Genomic DNA, 23,189 nt, shown 5'->3' on the forward strand with positions numbered 1-23,189 from the left:
GTATATAGTACCTGTAAATTAAGTAAATTAAGTGTTCCACAAATATGCATTAACTACATCCCACATTGTCCTGGTGAGGCAGGTCAATGTGGGCCCGGGCAGAAGGATTAAGCTTCTCACCCAGCAACCCAGTGGCAGAGCTAGGGATTTTACCCAGGATCCAGAGTTTTCACTTCCTTGCAGCTGTTTTGCACCACACCAGCAGCAGATTATGGCCCTACACTGGATGTAGTTGGGAATAGGGCCTCCCCAATGGAGGAGAATCCACCATGGGGTAGAATCAGAATTGCAGCCCCCTACACCACTGGTTCTCAAAGTAGTCTGCAAAACCACGCTGAGAAACCTGCTAACTGGCCACTCCAATGTGTTTATTTTCCAGCTCCACAGCCATGGAGTCTCGCGGCTGCCATTGGCTCCGATTCACTGTTTGCGACTAAGGAGAGCTACGGGAAGCAGCTTGGGCCAAGATGCCTCTTCCTGTAGCTCCCATTGTCTGCATACAGCAACTGGAGCCATGAGACTGGAGTGGCCAGTTAGCAGGTTTCTCAGCGTAGTTTCGCAGACCACTTTGAGAAACACAGCCCTAGACTACTTAAGTCAATGAGACTTGGGCAAGTAACTGCTTGCTTGAGTGATGATTGATTTTCTGACTTAATCCCTGCTATCCTCACACTGTTGCAGAAAGGAAAGATCTTGAAGAGTTTGTCTGGGATGAAGGCTTTGTTTTTAAAATGCAAGGTGGATCATTAGCATTAGGAGATGAGAGTTCTAGTCCTATCCCTGACACAGATTGCGTGTGTCCTTTGGCAAGTCACTTACCCTCCATTTCCATAGCTACAAAGTAGGGATAATATTTTCCCACTTCACAGGGGTGTCGTGAGGTTTGTCGCAGGTGATTAATGTTTCTAAAGCATACTGACACACTTTGGCACTATAGAAATGCAAAGTATTCTAATAGGTCTTTTATGTCCCACATCCCTATGAAATGCTTATGCAAGCCATATGTTCCATCTTTCAATTTACAGCACATTCTGTAAACTGTTTGAGGGCCAGTGTGGTTGGTTTGTATAAATCTATACATGAACTTGTCTCTGTGCTGCTCCATTTCATTAAACAAGGTTGGCAATTCAGTAGCTGCTTTATGCCTGCAGGGTCTTGGGTCATCTTTGATTTTTACTCTTTTCAGAGTTCATGTTTCCAGTTAATGGTCCTTCTCACTATTGGGACAACTGGATAAAAGAACTTGCATAATCTCCTTACACTCCTCCTAAAACTGCTGTACTGTCAGCTGTACAGCTATCAGCTGTACTGGGCCAAATTGTCCCAGTGGTAAGCAGTGACTTGGAAGAGTAATTCCACGGTAGACGATGGAACAACTTGTTCTTGTTACTGAGATTATGAGATTGCAATCTGACCTATAATTTGCTATTATGGATCAGGGATGGTGATGTTCAAAGTTGTGAAAGAATCCTCTTCTATTTAAAAGAGAGAAATATTAGAGTATTTTAAAAAGCAGTAACGTGTGTCTTGTTCAAATCTAGCCAAAGTCTTTTGTGAGACTGGCTGGTGGCCCGTGAGAAGTTAGTAGGTATTGTCAGGAGAGTGGAAATGGTATTTGTCACAACCACCACCTCAGTTCACACACATACACACAAAATCACCCCTGTATTGCCATTCTTAGCATAAACACCAAGGAGTAACAGAACACGGAGACTGGATTTCCCTACTACCTTTTGAAGGCAGTCCCTACAGTAGAGGGCTGAGGTACCCTGGATGGGAAGACTGGAGAAGTTTACACAGCAGGGCTACGTCTAGACTGGCATGATTTTCCACAAATGCTTTTATCGGAAAATATTTCCGTTAAAAGCATTTGCGGAAAAGAGCATCTAGATTGGCACGGACGCTTTTCTGCAAAAGCACTTTTTGTGGAAAAGCGTCCATGCCAATCTAGACACGGTTTTGCACAAGAAAGCCCCGATCGCCATTTTCACGATTGGGGCTTTTTTGCACAAAACAATACTGGCCCTCTTGTGCAAAAGCATTTGCCCGAATGGGAGCAGCATAGCATTTCCACAGCAACACTGACAATCTTACATGTGATTGTCAGTGTTCTTGCAGAAATTTAAGCGGTCAGTGTAGGCAGCTGGCAAGTTTTTGGAAAAACTTGCCGGTCTAGACGCAGCCCAGCTGTCAATTCCGGACCCGCTTTGGGCATAAATAATAAATTCTAAGGCAGGCAAGTACATTTCACTACATTTTTTTTTGCAATCATATGGGAAAACTAACACACAGGAGTTACAAACTCCAGCAAGGATAATGGCATTAAGAGCCTGCATTCACTCTCAACAGTAACACTCAGGAACCATTTCTTCATTTATGTCTTCAAAATGCTACATTCACCTCTCGCACAGAGAAATACTAAATAATAAACTGCTGATTTAAAAGTGTTATCAGGAAGTTACTGTCAGCCCACACACAGTGCGTTGAGAGAACATCGGGGAGCCAATGTGCACATCACCGCCTGGAAGGGGAAAACATTTGCATCCAGGCAGTATAGACGGAGAGCAAGGCTCTGAAACATGCAGTGGGAGGTGCATCTTCGTCATAGCTAGGCCTGAGAAACAATCCCATGCAAATGTGACATCCCACACAGAGCATGGCTGAGGGGCTTCCAGAGATGCAGCTCACAGCACAGAAATCAGAGTAAACTGCTCTCAGGTGGTGGATCCAGTGCATTTGGAATTACACTTTTCTAGCATCTTTGGGGAGCACATGTTGGCTAGAGGAACACAATTTGTTATTGTTTATATTGTGATAACCCATGAGTAGGGCTTTTGAGCACTAAGACCCTGTTGTGTTAGCTACTAGTTCTGTGGTTTTTTCTCTGACCATGCCTGAGGTTCTATTGACCATACTTATTTTCAGTGCCTCGTATACAACACACACTGCTAGCATGCAATACTACCCTTAGTGCACACCAGGGGGGAAAATTCTGCCTACAGTGCAGCAACGAAAACCCCCTGACTTCCCCATTCACTTTAAGTGTAAAGGAGAATAGAATTGGGCCTGGAGGCAACACACTAGTACTTTGATTGTATCTTATTCCCTACCAGCTTATTTTCCTTGTAATGAGTCATACAATCATGCTTGTTTTTCCAGACCCCAAAACAGGAGTTTGTAGCTTTTCCTTACTAAATCCAAGAGGGCCTGATCTTGAGTTCAGTTGTGTAGCTAAGGGCTCTAATCTAGAGTTACCATATTTGAACTTTCGAAAAAGAGGACACTCCTGAGAGAGAATGTATCAGTATCTACCAACTCATGTTGTAAACACATTAATACAACGTGAGTTGGTAGATATGGATACCGATACATGTCCTCTTAGGAGTGTCCTTTTTTTTGAAAGTTCAAATATGATAATTCTATCAAATCTTCTAATTTCTATAGTGCTTATATTATTCACCTACAAATGTTATGTAGAAACAAAAGAATTAAAGCTTTCTAATAAATGTTAAGCACCCATTCACTCCACACAAATGCGCGCGCACACACACACACACACACACACACACACACTGCATTATTTTAATTGCACAGTATTCTAATTCTCTTCTTAGCCTTCTAACTCCTTGTTACTTACATCATCTGATATAATCAACCATTTGACCCTGAATCAGTATTTCCATGAAAGAGTCAGTTTATTGCATTTCCAAAACTCTATTTTTTTAAATGGTGCATCTTGGGACCAAAGAATATTCACTGTAAGATACAGAATTTCTGGATGTCCTTTATTTATTGCATGAGTCATAATAACTACATTCAGAATAAAATCCATCTCTATAAATAACTCTTACATTTGTGATTATGTTACAGGCTATAGATTTAAATATTAATTCACCCCATCATGCCTAGATATAGGAAGAAGTGTCTTAAGTCACTATATGTTACTACCAGGGGACAAATTTTGGCCCACTCCTGATAAGCAGCCTCCAAAAGGACATATGCTTTGCAAAACCAACATTAGAGTGCCCCTATATTCTAGCCAGCATGGGCTCTGAACGCAGCCGACATAACATACTTTTCCACCATGGGTGGCTAGCTCATCAGCCTCACCCCCTTCTGCACCAAGAACCCCACATTCCTTTTTCTCTGAGGCTATGTCTAGACTATAAAGGTAAGTCAGAAAAAGATATGTAAATGACAAACTGCAATTTGCATATCTTTTTCTTCTTTTCTGTTGAAAGAGGTTTTTCCAAAATGTGGCATGTTTACATGGTGCTAAATTTCACAAAAACCTGCTCTTTTGACATCCCTTCTTCCTTGTAGAACGAGGTTTACAGAGATGGAGAAAGAGCATGAACACGTTTCCGAAATTTTTCTCAGAAAAGTGGACTCGTTCCTTGGACGCAGCATTGCTTTTCTAGGATACCAGAGGTATCCCGGAAAAGCGCTGTAGTCTAGCTTTAGCCTGATACCTGCCACTCATGCTTTTAACAGGAATAGTCTGTTTACCCAGCATTTGTATCAGGAGTCTGCCAGCACCCAAATCTAGACCATAAATAAGAGAGCTTGTCCAAGGCTTAAAATGGATGGTTGTCTCATGAGCCAAATAGGATCTGACAGGCCTAAGCTATCATTCTTCTGTTTGAAACAACAATGTACTTTGCCGGTCTCTGTGCCTTCCGCCTAGCATGCAAGATCATTCAACTTCCCCCGTCCCACTATCCAACTTTCCTAGTTCCAAGCCAAATGCAGTTCCATGTAGGCATCTTCTCCATAGGGTGATGAATAATCTAGTGCAGCCTCATCTGATAACCTCACATGCAAGTACCGTTAATGACCCAACCCCAGTGTTTACAATTAGCACTAAAGTAACCAGCACTGTTTTGCACTGTTCACGAAACAGCTAACCACTTTCCAGCACCTTATGACACTTCTTTATAGTGATTTTTTTGGTTGTATGTGGTGCTAGATTGAGAACTCTGAAAACTGAAAATTTCCGTTTACTACGGATTTGATAGATCTCTTTCCCCACACACTTATTACATCTTCTTACTATATACTTTAAAAATATCTGTCCGTCCATCTGTGAGTCTGTTTGTTCAAGAACGCCTCCTAAATGGTAAGAGCTAGGATCACCAAATTTGGTATGCAGCATAACCTAAAGCAAGGTATGGAGTTGGTTGTGCCAGGACAAATGGGATGTGCCTAGAATTTGATCGTTTCTCACAAAATGGAAAAGCGGGGGGCTGGCAGGAGGGACAGTTATACTGCAGAATGGCCACAGAAGGGCATCAAGTGGCCAGAAACAGGGACCAGGACAGTTATAACTCTATTGGGACAGCAGGGAACAGTAGTGGAGAAAGAGATAGTGATCTACTATATATTTCAGAGTTTGTCTGGATGTCTGTCTGTTCCCCAACTGTGCCCGCTGCAGCAGCCATGGACAAACACTTCTCACCTGGCCCTAAGCTGCTTCAATGAGAGAGGTCCGTCTTCTCTTTCTGGGGAAGCCTGCATAGTGAACCCTTCATCCCTGGCCCAACCCCAAAGTAATGATTTAAATGAAGAACAAAATGTATTTGAGCTAAGGACTCAAACAATGCTGGATTAATCTTCAAGTTTAGAAATAAGAAAGATTAAGATAAAGAATACAACTCTGGGTAATAATAAGAGCTATGACGGGATGTGCTGTAATTATATTGTGAATGTGATTTTTCCCTGTCATATCTGTCTATGCAATACCAATGCAGCTCATGAGCTTTCATTTCATACTGCAGAGAATTCCAGAGCAAAGGTGTATGGGGTGCAGGGAAAGATCTACTCTACTTCCCATCAGACACATGGCTGTACTAAGCCCAAAAGACCTGGCTTATGTTTGTGGAAAAGTAATAGAAATGTAGCCGTGTTAGTCCTGCATTTTGCTTCAGCTACACCAGACTATGTAGCACTTTAAAGACTAACAAGATGGTTTATTAGATGATGAGCTTTCATGGGCCAGACCCACTTCCTCAGATCAAATAGTAGAAGAAATATGGTTGTGACTATTTTCTTCCACTATTTGATCTGAGGAAGTGGGTCTGGCCCACGAAAGCTCATCATCTAATAAACCATTTTGTTAGTCTTTAAAGTGCTACATAGTCCTGCATTTTGTTTGTGGAAAAGGAAAGTCATTTGGAGTCTAATTCAGCTTCGGTCAACAGAAGTCTTTCTTGAGATGCTAATGAATATGATCATAATCCACTTTTGATATGAATGTGTTGTAATTGTCTGATTTGCTTGACAACACTGTATTTCTCCTACATTTGACTGCCCTGGTCACTTGAGGCCATCACCAAAACCTACTGATATCAAAAGGAGTCTTTCCATTGATCTCAGTGGTCTTTGCTTCATCCCCATAGCTCCCTCAGCTCTGTTTTGCAGTGGTTGAACAACAATACCCAGTCGCTTCATCTTAGATGCCACTTATGAACTATATGTAACCATGTGATACATGTGCTGCTCTTTGCCCAGACACTGCATCCATGACATGCCACTTCTCCTAAATGTTTTTGTCATTTGCTGCCTGAGTTCACTTTTCACAGCTTGGGGCTGACTGACTTTATTTTACTTTTAGATCAGAAGAGCAAAGGAAATTGCACTGGACCACCAACCTACAGAGTGGTGCAAAAGCATTTTGTAATAGTTATGTCCATTCTTAGCCATCCGAGTAATTCTACATTTTGTCTCACTCTTTCTAGAACCTATTGTGAAGGTCAGAGAGCCCTTTTTGCATGGGTTACAAAGATGACATGACACCAGCTATAAGAGGTTTAAATGTCAGAGGGAAACAACAGAAAGAAAGCAACAGCTAGAATTTCAAAGCAAAGAAGGCAGAGCCTGCCACTTACGTGCTTCTTCAGAAGAAGCCTAGAAAGCTTCTGGATGTCCTCCCTTGATGTACATCATCAAAATAACTGAAGAGTGTTCACTAAAAACTGTTTTAGATGGAAAATTAGGTTTTTGACTAATATTTGTTAAAAGAGTCTAATTTTACTTTACCTGTTTTCTAAAGTCAAAAGAAATGCTCAGCAACCAAAAATATTTTAGATTTTGACCCCAAATCAATGTTGATTTGGAAGAGGTGGCAAGGTACATTAATTTGGGTACCTTATATTCCAGTGGTCACCAACCAGTAGATCAGGATCTACTGGTAGATCTTGGAGCCTCTGACAGGTGATAGTCTCTTGGCCAAACCAGTCAGAATCAAGTGCTAGCACTTCAGCTGCCCCTCCTCCTACTGCCATGCACCTCCTGACCTTTGCCTTGGAGCTGCCTCCTCCTACCCCCAGGAGCCTCCTGCTTGCTGTGTAGGGCAGAGGAGGGACACTGATCAGTGATGTCAAAGTGACTCCTCTCCCACTCTGTATCCTATCTCCACAGAGCAGAGCAGTAGACACAATAGCTACGTCTAGACTGGCATGATTTTCCGCAAATGCTTTTAACGGAAAAGTTTTTCCGTTAAAAGCATTTGCGGAAAAGAGCGTCTAGATTGGCACGGATGCTTTTCCGCAAAAGCACCATTTTTGCGATTGGGGCTTTTTTGCGCAAAACCATACTGCGTTGTCTACACTGGCCCTCTTGCGCAAAAGCATTTGCGCAAGAGGGCTTTTGCCCGAACAGGAGCAGCATAGCATTCTTACATGAGATCGTCAGTGTTCTTGCAAAAATTCAATGGGCCAGTGTAGACAGCTGGCAAGCTTTTCTGCAAAAGCAGCTGCTTTTGCGGAAAAACTTGCCAGTCTAGATGCAGCCAATAGGAGTTGGGAGGGAGTTTTCTGGCTGCTTTTGAGAGTGGTGCAGGGCCAGGGCAGCGGTGAGCCCACCTTAGCCCCACTACACCGCCACCTGAGGTAAGCGGTGCCCAGTCAGAGCCCACATCCTGAAACCCTACCCCAACCATGAACCCCCTCCTGCACTGCAAGTCCCTGCTGTAGCTCCAAGCAGCCCTGCATCCAAACACCCTCTAAGAGCCTGCACTTCGAACCCCGTCCAGTACCCCCAAGAGCAACTCAGAGCCCCTCCCACACTCCAGATCCCTTATTCCAAGATCAGAGCCTGCGCCCTAACCCTCTGTCCTAGCCTGGGGAAAGTTAGGATGGGGGAGGCTGGATGGGGAAGGGATGGAGGGCGGAGTGAGCAGGGGCGGGGCCTCGGAGAAGAAGCACAAAATAGGTAGGGCAAGAGTATTTGGGTTTGAGGTAGATCTTGGATTGCACTTAAATTCAAAAAGTGATCTTGTGCTTAAAAAGGTTAGAGACCAATGTTACATTCCCATTCTCTTTTGTGGATTGAGGTGTGCACCGCTAACCATCACAGGCAAGAAATCCCATGAGGCATACAGTGGCTCAGCAAAAAGGGAGATTGTGGAAGTTGTAGTCTGGCCAAGGAGCTTGTGGAGGAAAATGAGATATGGCAGAATTTCCAAATCCAAAATTTAAGTTTGAAACCAAATGTTTTTGGCTGATTATTTTCATCTTTTGGCTTTACGTTTTTACCAAAATGGAAAAGTTTTGAGGGGAAACTCACTATTTTCTGACCAGCTGTAGTAGACAACACTGATAAGCCTCTGTAGTTCATTTGTATGACTCATACATTTCTTGATGAATGACTAATAGCCCACAGTTTACATCTAAAGAATTCATAATTTTTTTTTGTTGGTTAATAATATTCGACATAGGGGAAGCCGAACAGTTTTGTCTGAATTGCCATAAAAATAAAGGAGATAAAACTAGAATATCTGGGGAAACAGTCAGAAAATACCTTCTTCCCTGCTATCTTATTGATTAAGACTAGGCAGCTATAGAAAAATGTGCTTTTACTGAACAGCTGCGAAAGAAGTCTATGGAAGACACCAGAATCCATGGGGCCTGTATCAAACCCCCAATCTATCTACACCTCCTCAGAAAAGGAATGCAAGTTCAAAGGCTGCCCTCAGTATACCTGACATCACAAAAATAAAAAAAATGGAATACAGAGTGAAAAATCTGTGAAAGGGTTGGAGCACAGGCTCTGATCCAGGGAACTATAGGCCGGTCAGTCTTACCTCAGATCCTGGAAAAATCATGGAAGGGATCCTTAAGGAATCCATTTTGAGGCACTTGCAAGAGAGGAAAGTGATTAGGAATAGTCAGCATGGATTCACAAAGGGCAAGTCATGCCTGACCAATCTGATTAGCTTCTATGATGAGGTAACTGGCTCTGTGGATGTGGGAAAGTCAGTGGATGTGATATACCTTGACTTTAGCAAGGCTTTTGATACAGTCTCCCACAATATTCTTGCCAGCAAGTTAAGGGAATGTGGATTGGATAAATGGATGGTAAGATGGATAGAAAGCTGGCTAGAAGGCCAGGCCCGGCGGGTAGTGATCAATGGCTCGATGTCAGGATGGCGGTCAGTTACTAGCAGAGTTCCCCAAGGTTCGGTTCTAGGACCGGTTTTGTTCAATATCTTTATTAATGACCTGGATGAGGGGATGGATTGCACCCTCAGCAAGTTTGCGGATGACACTAAGCTAGGGGGAGAGGTAGATATGCTAGAGGGCAGAGATAGGGTCCAGAGTGACTTAGACAAATTGGAGGATTGGGCCACAAGAAATCTGATGAGGTTCAACAAGGACAAGTGCAGAATCCTGCACTTTGGACGGAAGAATCCCAAGCATAGTTACAAGCTGGGGACCAACCAGTTAAGTTGTAGTTCTGCAGAAAAGGACCTGGGGGTTACAGTGGATGAGAAACTGGATATGATGCCATTAGCCTTCTGTTGGCTATTAGGTTGCATTAAGAGGAGCATTGCCAGCAGATCCAGAGATGTCATTATTCCCCTTTATTCGGCTCTGGTGAGGCCACACCTGGAGTATTGTGTCCAGTTCTGGGCCCTTCCCCCACTACAAAAAGGATGTGGACGCATTGGAGAGGATCCAGCGGAGGGTGACCAGAATGATTAGGGGGCTGGAGCATATGACTTATGAGGAGAGGCTGAGGGATTTGGGTCTGTTTAGTCTGAAGAAGCAAAGAGTGAGGGGGGATTTGATAGCAGCCTTCAACTTCCTGAAGAGAGGTTCCAAAGAGGATGGAGAGAGGCTGTTCTCAGTAGTGACAGATGGCAGAACAAGGAGCAATGTTCTCAAATTGTGGTGGGAAAGGTCCAGGTTGGATATTAGGAAAAACTATTTCACTAGGGCTGTGTCCAGACTCAGGGGTTTTTTCGGGAAAAGTAGCCTTTTTCCGAAAAAACTTCACCTGCGTCTAGACTGCAGCCGCGTTCTTTCGAAATTAAATCGAAAGAACACGGCTTTTCTTTCGACGGCGGCAAGCCTCATTTCACGAGGAAGAACGCCTTCTTTCGAAAGTGCTTCTTTCAAAAGAAGGTGTTCTTGAATGTAAATAGGGCTTCTTCGAAAGAGAGCATCCAGACTCACTGGGTGCTTTCTTTCGAAAAAGTGGCTTGCTCTTTCGAAAGTTCCACGTGCAGTCTAGACGCTCTCTTTCGAAAGAGGCTCTTTCGAAAGAAGCCTGCAGTCTAGACATAGCCTAGGAGGGTAGTGAAGCACTGGAATGGGTTATCTAGGGAAGTAGTGGAGTCTACATCCCTAGAGGTGTTTAAGTCTTGGCTTGACAAAGCCCTAGCTGGGTTGATTTAGTTGGGATTGGTCCTGCCTGGGGCAGGGGGCTGGACTTGATGCCCTTCTGAGGTCTCTTCCAGCTCTATGGTTCTATGAAATCCATCTTTATTATTACACAGAGGAAATGAACAGAGTTTATGGGAAAACCCTCAGCACTTCCTCAGATGACAGAGAATCTAATGGACATATCTTCTCTACTGCATTGAGCTCTATAGTGCTGAGGACAAGAGGCAGCAGGTAATGTAGACAAGGGAAGGCGTCACCTTCCCAAAACTGCCTATACTCCCTGACTACCTGGGAGGGTTGGGGCCACAACGCAGCAGCCCTGGTCCTCTGGCTGGCCTGGAATGACCAGGCTTCAGGACTGGGTGGAGCATGGCTCCAAGAGGAGCGGTTGGTGAAGGTGCATGGTCTCGGGGGAAGGGTTGGGACCTTGGGCCAGAAAGGGTGGGGCTGGCCTTCCCCAGGAGGGTCTTAACCTACCGCCTATGCCGAGACCATTTAATGATCTGCCTGGCACCGAAGCCACCTGCATGGAGGTATGTTCTCTGATAATTACCATATATATATATACACACACACACACACACACACACACACACACACACACACACACACACACACACACACACACACACACACACACACACACACCAGTCTGTGGACAGGCCAACTTAAAGACTCAGGACATGACCAAAACGATGTGCATAAATGCCTTCACTCCTGAACCCCACAATGCTTGCACATGCTTCTTTAGTTGTTTCAAGCTGCTATGGCTTCTGTCCAACCTGGGGAGGTTTTCCCAACCTCAGATTGGCTAGTAGCCCAATGCTATTCTGGTCTTGGCTGTTGTCTCGGGACTTCCCAGCCTTCTCTGCAGTCCCTTGCAGTTTTCCCAACGTCATTGTGGCTTTTGCCCCCTCCTTCGCCCCCAAAAGACAGACTTTGATACAAATCACTCAGCCTATAAGCCAGTATATATGTTCACCCCTTCTTATCACCATCTTTCATCCACTGGAGTAGATGACGTTCATAATGGTGGGTCCCATCTCTGAATTCCTGCTGCCACTGGGGCTATCCACAGTGTACCTCTCTGAAAGCATCGCAGCTTTTTTTTTAAAAAAAACCATGTCCAAGGTTTTGATTTAGTTGTGGATTTTAATAAACTCCGTATTATTTCATATCAGTGACTCAATGCTTCTCTCAGTTTCTATGGAAGCCCCAACACAAAACAACGGAATGGGGGATGGAGAGAGACCGATAATGCATTCAGTAGGTCATCACAATGGAGGATGGAATGGGGAACAGAGAAAGACTGATAATACAGCCAGTAGAACAGGGAAAACTGGAAGGCACCTGAAGCATTTTTCCTTGTCACAGTGTCTCAGAGCACAAGAAGTGAAAGGCTGGGGGGAGATGGGGAAAATCAGTGACTGACAAAGTGTGCAGCTCTTTCTGCCTCTCTTGTTTCATACTGTGCCCTAACAACATGGAAAGAAGATAAAGTTGTCAACCTGTGGTAATAAATACTCGAGGCTATTGTGGGTTTGGACTCCAGCTTAGTACTTTAGACTTGTCTAGACCAGATCCTCAGCCAGCGCTTATAGTTTCACTTAAGTCCGCTGACACCAGTCAGCGATATGGTTTTTTATATTTCTGATGCTAACATCATCACTTTTCTATAACCACACTACAAGTTGCATGTTACTATTTAGTCCTTTGCAAGTAAGTGGTCTGTCACGTGACCCATGCAGGATGCAACATGGTGAGCAGCATGGTCAGCGAAAGACTTGCTCTTTGAGGGGAAATAGTCAGTGTCTTTGCAAATATATGGGAAATACTTCTAAGAGGTGGGGAAAGTGTGTTACACTGTCTGAAATGTGCCTTCCAGGCGGTGGGGGAGGGGATGACTGAGCCTCAGTGCAGTGAGTCAGCAGCAGCCACTATGGATGAGAGAGCGAGACAGCAGGATTCAGAAAATTCCACAAGGGAAAGGTTTGGCGCCAGTTTGCACATTGCCATATACAGTCAATGCATTTGTTACCACCGTTAGCTTGCCTTGCTGAGGAATTAGAGCAGATGTTCTTTGTAAAGAGCTTTGGAAACGTTTGAAGTAAATATACAGTCTGGGTGCTCCATGTGTACTCCTGGTCTGTGAGATGATGGTGTATCTGTCAGTTAGCCCCGGCTGCCAGCAGCAGCAGTTCAGCCACATGAAAAATCCTAAGCTACCCTTTGTGGCTGGCAGCGGTTGGGCCATGCTGGTTCTGCTGTTCAATCCTGAACATGGAGAGGAGCATTTTCTAGCCAGCTGATGGAAAGAAAACTGATGGGTCTCCAGGGAGCAGCCTTCCCTTAATATAAGAACTGTAGCGTATCTGCTTTGTTCAGACCAAAGGACACAAAACGCAGGATTTAAGTGCCATATTCCCAGAGTACTGCATACAAATATTAATACAGGAGCAATTGAAAAAAAAAAACCCCGTCAGCCTCACTGTACCTTAGGCAGCATTTTCACATGAATTGTTCCTAGCCCGTCTTGCTTTCGGTACATCAGGAAAAAAGCTATAGGATTAACGGCTGAAGAGAACAAACCAGTCCTAATTAGGTGAATTAGACAATAGACAACCCAGCACTTAATAGGCTAAGGTTGTCCATACAAAGAAACACACGAGTAAGAGAGTAGAGCTGCCAAAACAGCATGGAAATCAAGGAACTCCCCCTAAGGGTTTTTGAAAAAGAGAACAACATTTTTAACCTCACCAGGGCTGGGTGGTCAAGTAGAGTCAATGAGGAAATGAAATCACTTGGGGTTTAGTTTCCAGAAAAGCCAATAGCCTGCATGGGCCCTGTGGCGGGGTAGCCCCGCCCCTCCCGGAAGCCGCCGGGATGCCGCGACCGCGGGGGGAAGGCTCACCCCCCGGAGCGGCGTGTATAGCCGCCTGTCGTCCCCGTGCGGGGGGGCCGGCGCACTGGCCGGGTGACGAGCCGGGGCCGGCAGACAGCGCCGACAGGGGGCGGGGAGAAGCGGACGGGGTAATGACGTCACGGGGAGGCTGGCCCGGGGAGGGGCCGGAGGCCGACGAGGGGGGTGACATCATCTGCCTGCGACCGGCGGGCAGTTTGAATGGTCGCAGAGTGACGGCAATCAGGGGGAACGCCGAGGAGACGCATTCCCCCCAGGGGCCGGTGAGCGGACGCCGGTACTGGAGGCCCTGGGCAGGACCGGAGGGTGAGCCCAGGTGAGCCAACTGGACCTGGGGGAAGAAGTGGCCCAGGGCAGGGACGCGGACCCTGAGAGTGGGGGAGTTTAGGGTTCTCGACCCCCCCCCCCACTAGGTGGGGAGCCTTTCCCTGACCTTAGGGCTCTGGGTCGGGGTCCAGAGCGAGGGCGGTCCCGGACCCCCTTTCCCCAACCGCCGAGCTGAACCGAGCAAAGCCGGGCGTATTGGGTCGCTAACAACCGTGGAAACTGAGGGGGGCGGACGTAAGCCCCTCCGCACGGAGGAAACCCCTACAGGCCCCTAGACTAGGTGGAAGGGGGGAGGGAACTAGCGCCACACTGCTGGAAGGGCCAGGACCTCAGGTGGGAGGGGCAGGGCCAGGGCAGATAGCCCTTCACACTGCCCAAAGCACGCTGCTCCCCTCCGCAGCCGCCCTCTTTGTCTTCCCCTCCCCCACTGGCAGCAGGCCGGCTAATTTCATTTACTCTAAGGTCACCATTCTGAAAGTGCAAAGGAGTCAGTAAATGAGAATCAGGCCCTCGCCATTCTGGATTTCATTGTAAGCATGCAAGGAACCTTGCAATCTGTAACGTACAGTACCATGAAAATACATGTACAAAGTATAGCAAAGCCATCTCCATAAATAGGCGCAATTGTACCAATGCTAGTGGAGTTATTTTGGATTTATGCTAGTGTGTATAAGAGTAGGAGCTAGCTCATTCGCTAAAGAAAACATACAGAACTTTGACTTCAACAGAGTCACTTGGATGTAGCTCAGTGTAAATGCAGAGTATCACTGAATACAGTAAAACCTGTGGTATCCAGCACGCTTGGGGATTAGGGTGTTCCAGTTATCTAAAAACTCCAGTTAGCTGCAACCCCCACGCCACAGGGGCCACCAGCTGCCCGGCTCAGCTCCCTGCTGGCCGGATTATAGCGGTGTGCCGCGAGGCTGCGCCCAACCTCACGCTGGCCGGATCAAAGCACCGGGCAACACCAAGCCCCTAGGAAATTTGCCTGTTTCTAAAGTTTTCCGGGTAGTTAAGTGCTGGAGAGCACAGGTTTTACTGTACATAGTTTAGTAATAAGGAACTATATGTAAAGTCAAATTGCTGTATACAACAGAAAGATCCTGATGTGGTGACATGTTATTTAATTGGGCCACTTATTTTGGCTTGGCTGTGCCACTTTACATAATGCTGGTTCTCATTCGTTTGCCTCCTGTTTCCTGATATTCAGAACAGAGTGTGGGAGTGACTGATTTGGATTTGCTCTCTTTTTAACCCAAGGTTTTAATTTAAAAAAATGCTAGACAAATAAAGCCCAGGACACAGCAAATCTGAGGGAAATGCATACTGGTTGTGCAGAGACACTGCCTAACAACCACTGTCTCTAGTTCCCGAGACCAGGACACACACAGAAAATGGGATGTGAAGGCAAAAAAGTTTCAACCTTGTCTGCTTGTTTCTTTTCTTTCTTTCTCACATGCATTCTTGCTGCCTGACAAGGGCCCTGCACATATTTTCACTCCAAGAGATCAAGCAAGGATAGAGGGAGTGGTTTCCTGCTTCTGAAAGCAGTCTTTGCCAACAATCCTGTTTCAGCACAGTTCACAGTCATCTTCAGCATGAATGGGAAACCAAAGCAGCTCTAGGATAGGCAGGGGTTGTCTCATCTATATTAAAAGAAAGCATGCTGACCTCTGTGCATGGTATTGTTAAGTTACGGTTATTGGATTGCATTTTGTTTTCTTACTGTCTTGTGCAATATCTACTAAGCCATAATATGGAGGAAGGGAGTGTGTTGTAAGAAAGGTCAAAGGAGAATTCCCTGAAGGGAGTTGCCCTCCTCATCCTACCCCCAGAGATTTTTGCAACTAGTCTGCTAAGTCATCACATGGCTGTGCCTCACCATGTGCTTGCATGCAGAGTCCTTTGCCTCATTTTGTTGTTTTCCTGGTCACTGGTTGGGTCATACCGCTCTTCTGTAGGAGGAAAGCTGCCCTCATATTCTCAGTGCTTCCTCCATTAGCAGGTGATAGCTATCTACCAAATTATACTCTGTGTGGGTTGTTTCAGGGCAGCAGGAAGAGGCAATTTTCTGCCTAACTTGTACCCTTCAATTGTACCCATTCTGTCTTCCTCACCGCAAGTCCAATAGTTTTATGTCAATAAATATACAGGATTCCCAGGGACCTCTGATCTTTGGTGCTGCCGACAGCAGCTGTCTTCTCTTATCTGCCCACTTTCTAAGCCTCCCCTCCACAGCTACTACAAAGGCGTTCTTAGTGTGCTTTAACCAGTCCCATGCTTTCAAGCTCACTTACCCAGCTCAACAAGTACCTTGCATTTGTTTCTCTCTGAAATGCTGGAAGATATGAGATCACCCAGATCAGCTTTTAAGACAAACATCCTGACAGATTTTGCTAACATTTTCCACAGATTTCCTTGTGCTTTGTTAACTCATTAGACCACATCACAGAATGTTCACAATAATATACTAACTGCATATTCTACGTGTTCCATGCATGCATCTTATGAGCCTTCTTCTATTAATCTAAAAACTGATTAAAATAGAGGCCTAAAGCAGCCAACATGCTCAGTAAAATTGATCTTGGTAAGAGCAATTGCTTTTAACCTGATGTTTTTGACCAGCTTTCCTCCTTTTCTACCCAACCTGATTTCAGGAATAGGTATGTGTCCAGTATAGAATGTGTAGGGGGGCTGATCTGAAGGATGTAAACAAAAGGCCTAGATCAAAAGACCCTACTCCTTCACAGAGGGTCTTTTGATGTAGAACTTTACAAAGTTAGAAAGTCAGGTTTACTTTTTGCTGGTTTGAGCCCATCTTTAATAGACACCATGTGGAGAGGGGCAAAGCTAATAATAATGAGATGAAAAAGAGCAAAGGAAAATGTAAGTTAGCCTCAGGAAATTTTTCCTAACATGAAAGCTTCCTAACTGCAAGATCTGTTAAGTCACAGGCAGTTTTCACTCTAATCTTTTCCATCCAGGTGTGGAATAAATTTTTTATGTCCCCCGTGGAATGTGTAAATATGTACCACCAGTAGAAACAAAAACAAAAACAAAAACAAAAACACCCGAAACTGTGGGCACATTTGAATTTCTCCTGAGTGGCTGCACAAGCACACAGCTTACAGGAAATGCTGGTCACAGGAGAGTCGCCCAAAGGAAGTGATGGAAAACCTAGCACATGAGTCATGAAAAGAACGTACAAGACACTCAGGAACAAGCAATAGCAAAAAACATGATGCCATCTTCCATGTCTGTGAGCTTTGTGTAGGACACACATAGGGTGAAATCCCGGCTCCAGTTGATGTCAAGGGAAGTTTGGTCACTGACTTCAGCGGACCCAGCATTTTAGCCATGTACTGGACAATGCCACCATCATGTCTTCACAGGAAGATGCACTAAGCAATCTGCCCAATAATCAAGAGGAGTCCATACAGGAACATTAGCAACAAGCTTCCCCATTAGTGTCATTAGTACCAACCCCCCTGGTTTTGCTGGGAGAGTCCTGGAATCGGGCTCATCTCACAGAGGCTCCTGAAGCCAAACCAGGAGATTAACCACTAAAAGTCCACTGGTGCAATGAGGCTAAGGCAGGATCCCTGCCTTATATGACCCTGTACTGCTCCTGTAAGTGGCTATCACATGAGCACATGGCTCTGGGGCAGAGGAGGGGAGAAGTGGGAGGGAAGAAGGGAAGACAGAGGGTCTGCTCATGTTGCCCCTACCCTGAGTGATGACCTCCGGAGTTCCCATTGGCTAGGAACTACAGCCAATGGGAGCTGTTGTAGTGGGGCCTGCAGGCAGGGGCAGTGTGTGGAGCCATGCAACCAACACCCACACTCCCTGCTAGGGTTGCCAGGTGTCCAGTCTGATAAAAAAAAAGAGATACCGGACATGTGCAATGTCCAGTATTCTCTGATTTTTCCAGCTGCGCACTGGACGGAAGCCTGGCATGGGCAAGGGGAGCGGTTGGAAGTCGAGGCCACGATCAGCAGTAGGAGCCTGTGATTGCGTAGAAGCCTGCCGGGGGTGGGGGGAGTGTCTGGGAGTCCCAGCCACTTCCCCTACCTCCACCATGCTTCCGCGCAATCACAGGCTCCCAGCGCCGATCATGACCCCACCTTCCAACCTGGGAGTCCCAGCTGGGAGGAGGGGTTGTGATCACCGCTCTGGGCACCCCAGAACCAGGGGCGGGGGGGAAGGGGGCGCTTATTATCCCGCTTTTTTTTTTTGCTCAACCAAAAAAATATCGTGTGTCTGGTTTTTTGGGAGACCATCTGGCAACCCTACTCCCTGCCTAGGGGCCACAAGGATGTGCTAGTTGCTTCTGGGAATGGTGCAGGGCAATGGCAGGCAGAGAGCCTGTATTAGTCCCACTGTGGAGTCCCACTTGGAGCCACTCAACGTAAGTGCCTGGCCAGATCCCACAACCTAACCCCTGCCTCAACTCCCTCCCAGAGCCTGCATCCCCTGCCCCACCCTGGTGAAAGTGAGTGAAGATGGAGGATAGTGAGTGATGGAGAGAAGGGGAGGGTGTTAGACTCAACAGGGGGGTGGCCTCAGAAGGGGCAAGGCAGGGAGTGGAGAAAAGGAGTTTAGGTTTGTGTGAATAGGCTATTGGCAACTCTGCTCTCACCCCACCCCTACAACAGGCTCAGTGGGGGGAGGGATAGCTCAGTGGCTTGAGCATTGGCCTGCTAAAGCCAGCGTTGTGAGTTCAATCCTTGCATAGGCCATTTAGGGATTTGGGGCAAAAATTCATCAGGGATGGTACTTGGTCCTGCTGAGAAGGCAGGGGACTAGACTCAATGACCCCTCAAGGTCCCTTCCAGTTCTAGGAAATAGGCATCTCCATTATAAAAAAAAAAAATCACAACAGGATGGGCTTTTCAAGAGTACCTAGGTCACATTTTGAAAAGGTATTTGGGCACTTTAGGAGCCTAAGTCTCATGCAAGTCAGTATAATACAAGAGCCTCGGGCCCAGATCCATTAAGCCCCCTTGATTCAGTAGGGGTTAGGAACTTCAATATATTTGAGGATCTGGGTCTAGGCTACTTTCTGAAATCTCCCTATAGACCCTTCATTTTGAGACAGAAAGCCCTTACACTCCCCATTGGCCAGTGCTGCAATTATACACAGTCATGGGTGCACTATGTTACATACAGTCACTCATCTTGGTGCAATAATAAGGGACACAAATATTAACAACAGGAGACATTATTACTCAATTGCTGTAGCTCGGTCAGGCAGGAATTTACAGCCAAGCAGGAACGGTACTTTTAGCAGTATTTGATGGTAGGACACAGTACACTATGCTGAAATGTGCCCACTCTTTGTGGGCACTTAAAGCTCTGCCTTGCTCTAATGCTGCATAAGCTTAGTATTAATTTTGGCTCTGTAGTGGGAATTGGAAGTGGAGCCCTTGAAGTCATTACGCAGAATGAAATGTGGCAAAAGGGGACATTCTACAGTAGGGCTACGTCTACACTGGCCCCTTCTTCAGAATAGCCATGCTAATTTAGAACTTTGGAATAGGGAAATGCGCGGGGGATTTAAATATCCCCCGTGGGATTTAAATAAACATGGCCACCACTTTTTTTCCGGCTTGGGGAAAAGCCAGAAAAGAGCATCTAGACTGGCGCGATCCTCTGGAATAAAGCCCTATTCCGGAGGATCTCTTATTCCTACTTGAAAGGGCTTTATTCCGGAGGATCGCGCCAGTCTGGATGCCAGTCTGGATGCTCTTTTCTGGCTTTTCCCCAAGCTAGAAAAAAAGCGGTGGCCATGTTTATTTAAATCCCGCAGGGGATATTTAAATCCCCCGCGCATTTCCCTATTCCTAAGTTCTAAATTAGCATGTCTATTCCGAAGAAGGGGCCAGTGTAGACACAGCCTACCTGTAGCAGCCTATAGGGAAATAAGAGAATTTACTTCAGGTGGCTGAAGCGTCCTTTGGGACACATTCAGCACAGGCCCAGAGCTGCAGAAGGAAGGAGTAGGCCAGGAGAGATGTTGGGGAGAGACAGGCGGCAGATGCCTTCCTGCCAGACCCAAAAGGAGGAGGAGCGGTTCAGGAAGACAGTGTGGAGGCAGAAGACAAGTGAGACAAACAAAACCAGAAAAAACCACTCCATGGGTAGTTCTGCTGCCTAAGGAAACCTCTGTAGAACCTACACCCAGCCCTCACTGAGCAGGCATCCTGCAAGGCCTTTCAGAAGGGCTCTCCATTGGAGAACAGGTGGTATCCATGTCTCTACCCTACCACTATTCATGAAGCCAGTCTCAAACTCTTCCCTCCGACAGTAGTCACACCCTTCTTCTGTTTCTTTCCAGTAAGCGTACTGGATAGGGATACAGTCTTGTGTACTACTTCCAGGGGTGCTGGAACAGTTTGTACAGTGGGACTGATGAGAGTCATAGGCCCGCACTGAACTCTGTGCCTGATGGGAACTACTTCAAGTCAGGGGTATGGCAGCACTCCCAACACGCCTAATTCCAGCACCTCTGGGTAATAAGGCCATGGAGGGGCTGAGGGTTGTTACAAGGTGGTGGTATAATACTGCTAAGACACCCCCTTTACCTCTCTATGCTACCCACTGGTTGGGTTTTTTTCCATTTTACTCCCCTCCTTCTTGTGTAATGGGAAGGGAGCACTGTATGTCACATATACAGCAAACCCAGCCAGTCCAACATGCCAGAAATACAGAGAGGATGGAGAAAGTGCACTGATTTGCATAAATGCGAATCATTCTGAACCATCACTCAAAATATGTTTCCATCCTTGAGTGTGCACATCCTGTTCTCATGGTATCTCCAAAAAGCAGAACTACACTGACCACCAGACCAGTTCTTCAGAGTCAGAGGGTTGGGATAGAGGTTTGAGAAGCATCTAATTTTGTAACGCTTAATCAACCTGAACAGCACCTCTAAGCCTTCTGAAGCTCACCCGTCCTCAGGGGAGAAGTTCAACACTCATTTGAGACTCAACTCAGAGCTGGCCTTCCCACCCCCTCTAGTAACCCATTTATAGAGGGAAACGCCCATTGACTTCAATGGGACTGCATGGAAGGGGTGGCAGAGTGGGACTCAAGAAAAAAAACCTACTTCATGGTAATGCAGAAACTGCTTCTATGCTCCCCTGCATTTTAGCCGGCTTAAGACAAAACCTGATGGACAGTGCAGCCCCTTCACCTGAGTTCCACAGAGATCAAGTGTCCCAGAAATTTGAGTGTGGGGTCATAGCTGTTCTGTTCCTCTAGACCCCATTGATGTCTGAGTGAATAACTACACAGCAGCAAGATTAACTCCCTTGGGGTCTTCCCCATAACACCCTCCCTACTGTGCAGCTGCTGAAGGAAGCAGCCAATGGTGCATGCCAGAGTGGACAGAGGGCCATCAAAGCAACATGGAGTTTCAAGGATTCTCAGGGCTTGTGGAAGGTCCCTGCAGTTGCTTGCCCGTAAGTCCCTTCCCCACACTTTTAGAGGAGCATTTTGTGTATCTTCCCATGGGTGGGATCTACTGCAGCAACCTCTGGTATGGCCCGATGGTTGGTTTTCATTTATATGACAAACTGGCTACCACACTGCCTGCTATTTAATGCCAATGGTATCATACTCCCTTCTCACCAGTTATCACCAGAAAGCATTATCTCAGCTGCTGGGTATCAAGTCTGAGTTCCCCAGCCCTAATACAAATTGAAACACCTGCAAACTCTCTGGACAAGTCACATATTATCACTCTCACACTTCTCTCCCCACCCCCGATCTTTCTGTAAAACCAGCAACCATGTACTTTTAAAAGAAACACTCTAGTAGACATCTGGTAGGTTTGTGTGTCATTATTACAACACTGTCCGGTAGTGTACGTGGCAGAGAGCCTGCAGTCCTGCATGCTTCTTTACCATACTTAACTCTTTAGGAATCTAATAAGGTAATTTCAAAAGCCTTTAAAACAATTTTGTTTACAAATAAAAATGATAGAAGCTAAAATATGACTCACCATCACAATTTCTAATTATAACACGTTACAGTAGGGCCTAGAACCTCAATCAATGCTCAGGGATGAGCACTGTACTCACATAGCAAAAAGATGACCTCTGGATATACAGGATCCAAGACGAAGACAGACAAAGAAAATCAAACTAGCATGTCTCATGTAAGGAAGCCTCCATAACAACCCCAGCCAGCAGAGTTTCCAATTCCCTGCTTATTCCAGGCAGCAGGCAAGCAATCTCCCTTTCCCTTAGGTATCAGGTCACAGTAGGAGCAGCTTAACATAAGACCCTTACCTTAGAACAACCAAACATACAGCCAGCTGGAAAAACAAAGGTCTTAAGGACCCAAGTTAAACTAATGCCTGCAACCCATCACCACCAACTAGGCTTTTAGCTACCTGCTACATTCCCCACCCAGCTTCCTTTTCCTGTTTATGTGGCCCAGCCTCAAACCACCATGACTGACCTAGGTTGTCTTTGCTGTGAACTCCAGACTATCCCTTAAAGGAGCAATATACCCTGACATACTGCCCCCAAAACATTTACAGTCTTTTAAGGGGCTTAATCCAGTGCCTTACATTCCTGGTTTTACTTATCTTTGTAGCTGCATATTCTTCTATAGGAATAAAAAGGATTAAACTCGACAAAATTGACAGTCTTACTGTTAAATAAAGATCTTCAATCAAGATGAGTTGAAAACAGATGTGTGATGAGCCAGTGTATTTCTATAGTTTAACAATAAACTGAGGTCTAGAGTAATAAAACTGAGTCAGATCACATGTAAATGAAACTTGATTGGCTATAATGAGTCCTGAGACAGTGATTATTCATCTCCTGGAAGGTGAACAATAGCTTTTTTCTGGACCTCTAAAGATCAACTTCCCTTTCAAATGGTTGTTAGAAAGAATGGGGAAAAAAGATATTTCTGACCCTGGTCAATCATGTTGAAGAAGGCATGAGTATGTTAATTAAGCATTCAAACTATCAGATGCTACTTCTATCCAAGCCTTCAGATTCTCTCATTACTGATTCTAAAACAGACTAAGTTAAGAGTAAACCAGAAAAAATCAAGCCATACTGTTCTGGAGTTTGAAATCTGTCATAAGAAGAGCAATGGGGCATTGGACCTCAGTGTATCTCATTCCTGCAGTGTAGTTCAGGGGTTAACTATGGTAATATGACTTTTCTGAGCCATTGGAGTCAGTCTCTACAAGCCATGCAAATGCTGCAATTAGTATCAGAGATAAACCAAATCCATTAGTAGATGGAAGGGGA

General features: G+C 45.7%; 1 long non-coding RNA gene across 1 annotated transcript in view; it reads left to right on the forward strand.

The window, feature by feature from the left end:
• The first annotated feature begins 13,541 nt into the window (after positions 1-13,541).
• The window catches only part of LOC142830798 (uncharacterized), a 49,287-nt gene continuing 39,639 nt past the window's right edge, over positions 13,542-23,189 (forward strand). The window contains exon 1 of the long non-coding RNA XR_012906306.1: positions 13,542-13,903. This is a non-coding gene — a long non-coding RNA (uncharacterized LOC142830798). The remainder of the gene's footprint in view (positions 13,904-23,189) is intronic.

Source organism: Pelodiscus sinensis, chromosome 10, assembly GCF_049634645.1.
Source record: "Pelodiscus sinensis isolate JC-2024 chromosome 10, ASM4963464v1, whole genome shotgun sequence".
Lineage (NCBI taxonomy): Eukaryota > Metazoa > Chordata > Testudines > Trionychidae > Pelodiscus > Pelodiscus sinensis.